The sequence below is a fragment of the Cebus imitator genome, unplaced genomic scaffold (genome assembly GCF_001604975.1).
Source record: "Cebus imitator isolate Cc_AM_T3 unplaced genomic scaffold, Cebus_imitator-1.0 Scaffold219, whole genome shotgun sequence".
Taxonomy (NCBI): domain Eukaryota; kingdom Metazoa; phylum Chordata; class Mammalia; order Primates; family Cebidae; genus Cebus; species Cebus imitator.
Genome location: NW_016107534.1, coordinates 1,610,912 through 1,619,571, shown reverse-complemented (window position 1 = coordinate 1,619,571; position 8,660 = coordinate 1,610,912). Strand labels below are relative to the sequence as shown.

Below are 8,660 nucleotides of genomic sequence, written 5' to 3'. Positions count from 1 at the left end.
TTTTAATTGTCAATTTTGCTAAAGATCAGGTGGTTATGGGTGTGGCTTTATATCTGGGTTTTCTATGCTGTTCCGTTGGTCTATGTGTCTGTTTTTGTACCAGTACTATGCTGTTTTTGTTACCATAGCCTTATAGTATAGTTTAAAATCATGTGGTAAGATGCTGCCAGCTTTGTACTTTTTGCTTAGGATTGCTTTGGCTATTTGGACTCTTTTATGGTTCCATATGAATTTTAGAATAGTTTTTTCTAATTCTATGAAATACAACATTGGTAAATAGCAATAACATTGAATTTGTAAATTGCTTTGGGCTTATGGTCATTTTAACAATTTTGATTCTTCCAATCCATGAGCACATAATGTTTTTTCATTTATTTGTGTTGTCTCTGATTTATTTCAACAGCATTTCATAATTCTCATTGTAGAGATCTTTTACCTCCTTGGTTAGCTATATTTCTAGTTTTTTTTAAATTGTTTTTCTGGTTATTATAAATGGGATTACATTCTAGATTTGGCTCTCAGCTTGAATGTTATTGGTGTATAGAAATGCTACTGAGTTTTGTACATTGATTTTGTATCCTGAACCTTTACTGAAGTCATTTACGAGTCATAGGTGCTTTTTGGCAGATTTCTTGAGAGTTTTCTAGATATAGTATTGTATTGTCAGCAAAGAGAGATAATTTGATTTCTTCTTTTCCTATCTGGATGCTTTTTATTTCTTTCTTTTGCCTGATTGCTCTGGCTGGAACTTTCAATACTATATTTAATGGGAATAGTGAGAATAGGCATCCTTGTCTTGTTTCAGTTTTCAAGGGGAATGCTTCCAGCTTTTGTCCATTCACTATGATGTTGGCTGTGGGTTTGTCAGAGATGGCTCTTATTATTTTAAAGTATGTTCCTTTGATGTCTAGTTTGTTGACGGTTTTTAACATGAAGAAGTGTTGAATTTTATTGAAAGTCTTTTCTGCATTTATTAATATGATCATATGATTTTTGTTTTTAATTCTCTTCGCATGGTGAATCACATTGATTTATTTGTGTATGTTGATCCAACCTTGCATTCTAGGGATAAAGCCTACTTGATCATGATGAATTAACTTGTTGATATGCTGCTGGATTCAGTTTGCTAGTATTTTGTTGAGAATTTTTGCATCTATGTTCATCAGGGACACGGCCCTGAAGTTTTCCTTTTTTTTTTTTTTTTTTTGAGACGGAGTTTCACGCTTGTTGCCCAGGCTGGAGTGCAATGGCGCGATCTCGGCTCACCGCAAGCTCCGCCTCCTGGGTTCAAGCAATTCTCCTGCCTCAGCCTCCTAAGTAGCTGGGACTACAGGCGTGCGCCACCATACCCAGCTAATTTTTGTATTTTTAGTAGAGACGGGGTTTCAACATGTTGACCAGGATGGTCTCGATCTCTTGACCTCGTGATCCACCCGCCTCGGCCTCCCAAAGTGCTGGGATTACAAGCGTGAGCCACCGCGCCCGGCTGAAGTTTTCTTTTATTGTGCCAGGTTTTGGTATCAGAATGATGCTGGCCTTGTAGAATGAGTTAGGGAGGAGTTCCTTCTCCCTGATTTCTTGAAGTAATATTAGTAGGATTGGTACTAGCTCTTTGTTGGATGTTTGGTCGAATTCAGCTGTCAATCTGTCTGGTTCAGGACTTTTTTTAGTTGTTAGGTTTTTAAAATTACTGATTCAATTTTGAAACTTGTTATTTGTCTTTTCAGAGTTTCAGTTTCTTCCTAGTTTTCTTGGGAGGCTGTGTGTTTCCAGGAATTTGTCCATTTCTTCTAGATTTTCTAGTTTATGTGCATAGAGGTGTTAGTAATGGTCTCTGAGGTTTTTTTGTTTTGTTTTGTTTTTAGGTGGGATCAGTTGTAATATCATCTTTGTCATTTCTGATTGTGCTGATTTGGATCTTCTCTCTTTCTTTCTTTGTTAACCTAGCTAGCGATGTATCATTCTTATTTATTCTTTGGAAAAAAACCCAAATTTTTGGTTTTATTGATCTTTTTAATAGATTTTTGGGTCTCAATTTCATTTAATTCTACTCTGATTTTGATTTTGGTTATTTCTTTTCTTCTGCTAGCTTTGGGGTTAATTTGTTTTTCTGGTTCCTCTAGATATGATGTTAGGTTGTTAATGTGAACAGCTGTTCTATTTAAGTTAGAACACTGCAAAACCCAGGTAATGACTATTTTTTTCAGTCAACATAACCAGCCCATGGTACAGCATACTAAATCACAAAGTACAAATCCAAGGAAGTTAATACGTTTACTAAGTTACAAGACTTTGACAAATCAATACAGTACTCTTTAATGAAACTATACTTTTCTTGGAGTCCTGTTACTTTAGTGATAGTTTTCACTCCAAAAATATGTAAGTACCAAATCAAAACACTTGTTTTAAATGGTGGTTTATAGCAGAGCAAGTTATTTTACACAAAATACATTTTAAAACTACACAATTTCCCCTTTTAAGTAAGTTCCCTTGTGCAAGCTGTTGACGTGTACAGCAGCAGGGCAATGGGCATCATAGGAGGTGACTTTGCTCTCTTCTGGAGCTGGTCCAAAGTCAGGTGGAGTTCCAATGTATGAAAAGCTTGAAAAGTCCACCTTAAGAAGATTCAATATTTCCAAGGAGTTCTTGTTGATTTTCACAGAAATACTGGAACCCTCAAAATCAGATAGTAATTTCAAACAACATTAATTTCAAATGATCCCTTTTATTTAGAGGCCCTCAATCTGGATAAAGTCACATAGCCTTACACCAGCTTATAAAAAAAAAACTACCTAAAATATAGTTGTATTTTTAAAATAACAAATATAGTCAGCTCAGAGAGACCTGGGGTACCTGACGTTGTCTACCAACTGTCATGATCACATCTCTGCAAATGCTGCTGATGCCATTTGAGTCCTTATGTTTCCTCTTGCTGAGGCTGTCAGTTCTTGAATCTCAGCATTTAATTTATATATTACCCATTCCATTGCTTCTCGGCCTTTACTAGCATTTAAGGATATCATACTTGCCATCAGTCCTTCAAGGTAACTGCTGAGGCTAACTCCTTTCACAGTGATTATGGCTTCTTGAGTCAAAATAGTTTTTACTGGGTCCTGAGGATGTAGTTTGTATACAAGTCTCTCATCCACTGAAACCATATTTGTAAATGAAATATTAGCAGATTTAAGTTCTATTGCTTTTTCTACTAGATCGGCTACAGAATGTTCTTGCCCTTATGTTTTCATTCTTGCTGCACCAGTAAGAGACTTCACAATGGAAGGGAGTCCCCACTCTCTGCTGAGAAGTCTGTGGCTGTGCAGCTTTCCAGAGGGATCTATATATCTGTCCAACACATCAACTCCAACCTACTTGGGTTCACAGGGTTTGGGTATTTCTGCATTGTAGCTGTTGTAACAGTTTCCCCATGGGGGGGTCAAAGATGTGCTCTGAAGTCCATATCTTCATGGTGCCAGCATCCTGACTGATGTCTGGGTGGCACCAGGGGAGAACAAGGCACAGAGGCTACACCAGCCCCTGCCCTGCCCCACCCTCAGCAGCCCCAGCACCCCCAAGTATGTATGCCTTTTTTTTTTTTTGATGGCAGGAATATTTCTTTTGTTGTCATGTTTAGCACTTCCTTAAGGACCTTATATAAGGCAGGCCTAGTGGTAGCACATTTCCTTACCGTGTACTTGTCTGAAAAAGACTTTATTTTTCCTTTGTTTATGAAGCTTATTTTGGCTGGATATGAAATTATTAATTGGAATTTCTTTTCTTTAAGGACACTGAAAATAGGCCCCCAATCTCTTCTGGCTTGTAAGGTTTCTGCTAAGGTCCACTGTTAACCTGATGTGGCTTTCTTTGTAAGTGACTGGCCCCTTTTCTCTACCTTTAAGAAGCTACCAGAGGAAGGAACAGGTAGCAATCCTTGCTGTTTTGCAGCCCCCGCGGGTGATTCCCAGGCAAGCAGGGTCTGAAGTGGACCTCCAGCGGTCCTGCAGCAGAGGGTCCTGACTGCTAGAAAGAAAATTAAAAAAAAGAAAGAAATAGCTTCAACAGAAAGGACATCTGCTCAGATAACCCATCTGAAAGTCACCAACTTCAAAAACTAAAGGTAGATAAATCCACAAAGATGGGAAGAAACCAGAACAAAAAGGATGAAAGCACCAAAAACCAGAATATCTCTTCTCTTCCAAGGGATTGCAACCCCTCATCAGTAAGGGAACAAAATTGGATGGAGAATGATTTTGATGAATTGACAGAAACAGGCTTCAGAAGGTAGGTAATAATAAACTTCTCTGAGCTAAAGGAACATGTTCTAACCCAATGTAAAGAAACTAAGAACCTTGAAAAAATGTTAGATGAAATGCTAACTAGAATAATCAGCTTAGAGAAGAACATAAATGAATTGATGGAGCTGAAAAATACAGCACAAGAACTTTGTGAAACATACACAAGTTTCAATTGCTGAATCAATCAAGCAGAAGAAAGGATATCAGAGATTGAAGATCAACTCAATGAAATAAAATGAGAAGGCAAGATTAGAGAAAAAAAAGTGAAAAGAAATGAACAAAGCCTCCAAGAAATATGGGAGTATATGAAAAGACCTAATCTACATTTGATCGGTGTACCTACCTGAATGTGACGGAGAGAATTAATTCAAGATGGGAAACTCTCTTCAGGATATTATCCAGGAGAACTTCCCTAGCTTAGCAAGGCAGGCCAACATTCAAATCCAGGAAATACAGAGAACACCACAAAGATATTCCTCAAGAAGAGCAACCCCAAGGCACATAATCGTCTGACTCACCAGGGTTGAAATGAAGGAAAAATGCTAAGGGCAGCCAGAGAGAAAGGTTGGGTCACCCACAAAGGGAAGCCCATCAGACTCACAGCAAATCTCTTGGCAAAAACCCTACAAGCCAGAAGAGAGTGGGGGCCAATATTCAACATCCTTGAAGAAAAGAACTTTCAACCCAGAATTTCATATCCAGCCAAACTAAGCTTCATAAGTGAAGGAGAAATAAAATCCTTTACAGACAAGCAATTGCCAAGAGATTTCATCACCACCAGGGCTGCCTTACAAGAGCACCTTTAAGATTTTTTTGTTTCATGTTGGTCTTAGAGAATCTGATGACTGAGTCTTGTAAATGGCCATCCTACATAGTATCTTGCAGAGGTTTTGTTTTCTGAATTTCTTGAATTTGCATGTCAGCCTCTCTAGCATGGTTGGGAAAAATTTTATAAACTATATACTGAAATATATTTTCCAAGTTGCTTACTTTCTTTCCTTCTCTTTCAGGAATGTTAATGAGTCATAGGTTTGGTCTCCTTACATGTTTCTTGTAGGTTTTATTCATTTTATAAAATTATTTTTTCTGTATTTATGTCTGCTTGCATTGTTTCAAAGGAGCAATCGTCAAGGTCTGAGATTTATTCCTCAGCTTGGTCTATTCTATTGTTAATATTTCCATTGTATTCCAAAATTCCTTTAGTTATTTCCATTGTATTCCAAAATTCCTGTAGTTAATTCTTCAATTCCAGAAGTTCAGTTTGAATCTTTCTTAAAATGGTTATATCATCTTTCAACTCTTAGATCATTTAAGCTGAATATAGTTGATTGACTTCAACTATAAGTTGGAGGTATGGATGTTTTCAGATGGACAACCCTCAGTATAGCACTCCTGGACTGTGTGCTCTAGCCCTAGGGGGCTGGGACCATCCCTATGCCATTGCCCTCTGACCCCTCTAGGTTGAGCGCTGGCTGTACTGAGGTTGGAGGGTTGAGGTGGTCCTAGGCCACTGGAAAAAGCACTCTGTTGGTGGCTGCTGGCTAAAGTGTTGCATCAGGTATTGCCAGCAAAAGCATTCCAGTGGGACAGTCAGGGGGCCATTGGGGAAAGTGCTCCAGGAGAACATTGGGAGCCACCAGTGAAAGCACTGTGGTGTTGGTGATTGGCAAAAATGCTCTAGCAGAACAGTGGAGTCTTCACAATGTTCCTGATTTCATGGAAGTGGCCAGGCAGGGACCCTGGGAGGATGGGTGTGTGTGTATGTAGATCACACTTACCTTGGTCCCATGGTAAAGACAGCCCTGCTTGCTGGGTCAAGCAGTTAACAAAGGTCAGAGCCACCTAGAGAAGTATGGAGAGCCTTGCAATTTGTCCGTATTCCTTTGCAGCTCTTTGCTCACCAAATTCCCCAGGTTCCATGCAGACTGGATCTCTGTCTTTACCGACTCTCCTGGTAGTATTCCCTGCAATATTAAATGTTCATGGGGGCCATGCGATCACCTGCGGCTAGGATCCCAGAGGTCCATTGTAAAAGTTGGCCACTCTGCAGTTCCTTCACTCACCCCTTTCTTGGGAGCTTTCAGGGGCAGGAATGAGACCCAGCACTTGGCAACCTTGTGCAGGGTTCACAGCTTCCTCCCCATTCAGCCCCAGTGTATGCATCATTTCTTCATCCACTCTCAGTGTATTCTCTTTTAAGATCTGTTTGGAATATGCCAGGCTACTCTGGTCTCTTTTAGCAGGAGAAGCTCTTCCTGACTGCATTTAGTCAGCCATCTTGTCCTCCCTCCTCTTTACCCCCACAATATCCTATTTTCTACCTCTCTTTCTTCTGAATTTTCTGATGGTCCTAAAAGGAATAAAAAGAAAAAAAAATTGGATGGAAACTTAATTTTCTCATTAAAAAAAAAAAAGGAAACACTACCTTTGTAACTTACAGTCTTTCTCCCTGATCAGGTAGATCAGGGTTATTATCTTAGGGAGATACAAGTGAAGAAGACAAATTCTTGACTTTTAATTTCCAATAGTTTAACAGTTTCTTGATGTCTTCTATGGCAGTCAAAGACTTAAATTGGAGAAATTCAGGATTTTGAAAGAGAAAAGGTATTTTGAGTTCCCAAAGCCTAAGAGACTGAAGGAGTCAGAGCACAATGTTTATACAGTAGACATTAGAATGGGAAGACAGTGCAAAGTGACAGCTAATTCTTCCCCTCAATGGCCTTGGAGATAGATGCTGATATGGCTCTGGGAGAAGTGCTCCATTCTCAGCCTCCACCATGGACCAGCAGCAATAATCATATCCAACCCATATAGTACCTACTATGTGCCAACCATTATACCAAGTGTACATATGTTAATAACCTTATGATATAGATCCCATTTTGTAGATGAGAAAAGTGAGGCACAAACCAGTCAAGAGACTGGTCCAAAATCTCCTAGCTAGTAAGTGGCAGAGCCAGTGTTTGCACTCAGGAAGTTTGACTCTAGAGTCCTGGTTTAGCAGTGGCCAATTCCTGGGTGAGGTTGAGAAAAGGCTCAGATTGATTTGGAGGGTTCTAAGAGAAGGGAAGAATTGTGCTTGCTTTGTGGGTAAGGCCTGAGGGCACAGCAAACCTCATGGGCACATTGAAGCAGTAGCAAAGCAGAGAGGGCAATGAGGCAAATCTAGGCGAGAAGGGCTCTGGCAATTCTGAGGTTCCTGCAGCTTAGAGAAGAGCCTACAAGAATTTTCCGTGTCCCTAGTGGGTTGTGGACGTGGCTGAGAGAGGTTGTGACAAGGGTTTCCAGTCAGGAGCAGCATGGAAAAGCCAGAGGCTGTGGTGGACCCAGGCACACTGGCAGGGGATGCTATGGAGATCAAGACCATTGACCAAAGGCCAGCAGGTGAACGTGCTGTCATCAGATGCTGGTGGAGAAGCTATCTCACTTCTTAGCAATATGGTACACGCAGTTCCCAGAGAACTGCACTGACATCCTGAAACAATGAAAGAGAAAGCATGAAACCCTGAATTTGTCTAATTTTATCCTTGAAGTGACTGAAGAACCACTAATTTGAATTAATTTAAATTGGGAAGATTAACTTTCCTGCTACAGAGAAGACTCAGAGCTTGAGATAGAAGTTAAGCTTGATTACAGAAAAAAGTAAAGGTTCTATTTTTGCACCCCAGGTTATTGGCTTGTGAAAACTGTATTTAGCGTATAATTCTACTTAAACTATGTGAATTCAGCATGAGAAGCCACCATATGAACTTTCTGTTAAGTTTTCAAATAGAAAATGTTTGGTAGCTGGCCTGAGGAGATGAGATGGACTCTGAATCCATGTTTCTGGTGCAGACACAATTCCTTGAAAAGCAATTTCCACTCAATTACATTTACATTGCCTAGGTTGGAAGCAGTAAAGGGAAATGAAGGACATTTCAGTACCAATCTTATATTGGTTACTGATACTAAATTATCTCTAGATTAGAAACATTGTGGTCCATATTGTGGTAGTAAAAGAACTTCATACCCTGGCTGTGGATGAGGCTAATGTGTCCGTTTATAGACCTTGCATTCCCCAGAGTGTCTTATAAATCTGTGAGTTTTTCCCAAGTGCTCCATTTCACATTTGGATCCGTGAAAGAGCTGGAAAATCAGATGAATAAACACACACACATGCTAAGAGTTACCTGGTTAATTATGCATGGCAGGAACTATATTTGTTCCATTTCTTTTTTTCCGTGTCTTTCATAAAGTTTTTTAAACATTTTTTGTCAGAGAAACATTTTCTGATACAAAAGGGGCTTCTAGTTTCTGAACAGAGGGGAACAAAATCCCTCAATAAGAATTTATTGGCCTTGAAAAGAAGTTTAAATAGCCAAAGTGGGT

General features: G+C 39.5%; 1 pseudogene; it reads right to left on the bottom strand.

The window, feature by feature from the left end:
* Nucleotides 1-2,879: 2,879 nt before the first annotated feature.
* LOC108318491 lies at nucleotides 2,880-3,465 on the bottom strand (annotated as a pseudogene).
* Nucleotides 3,466-8,660: the final 5,195 nt, after the last annotated feature.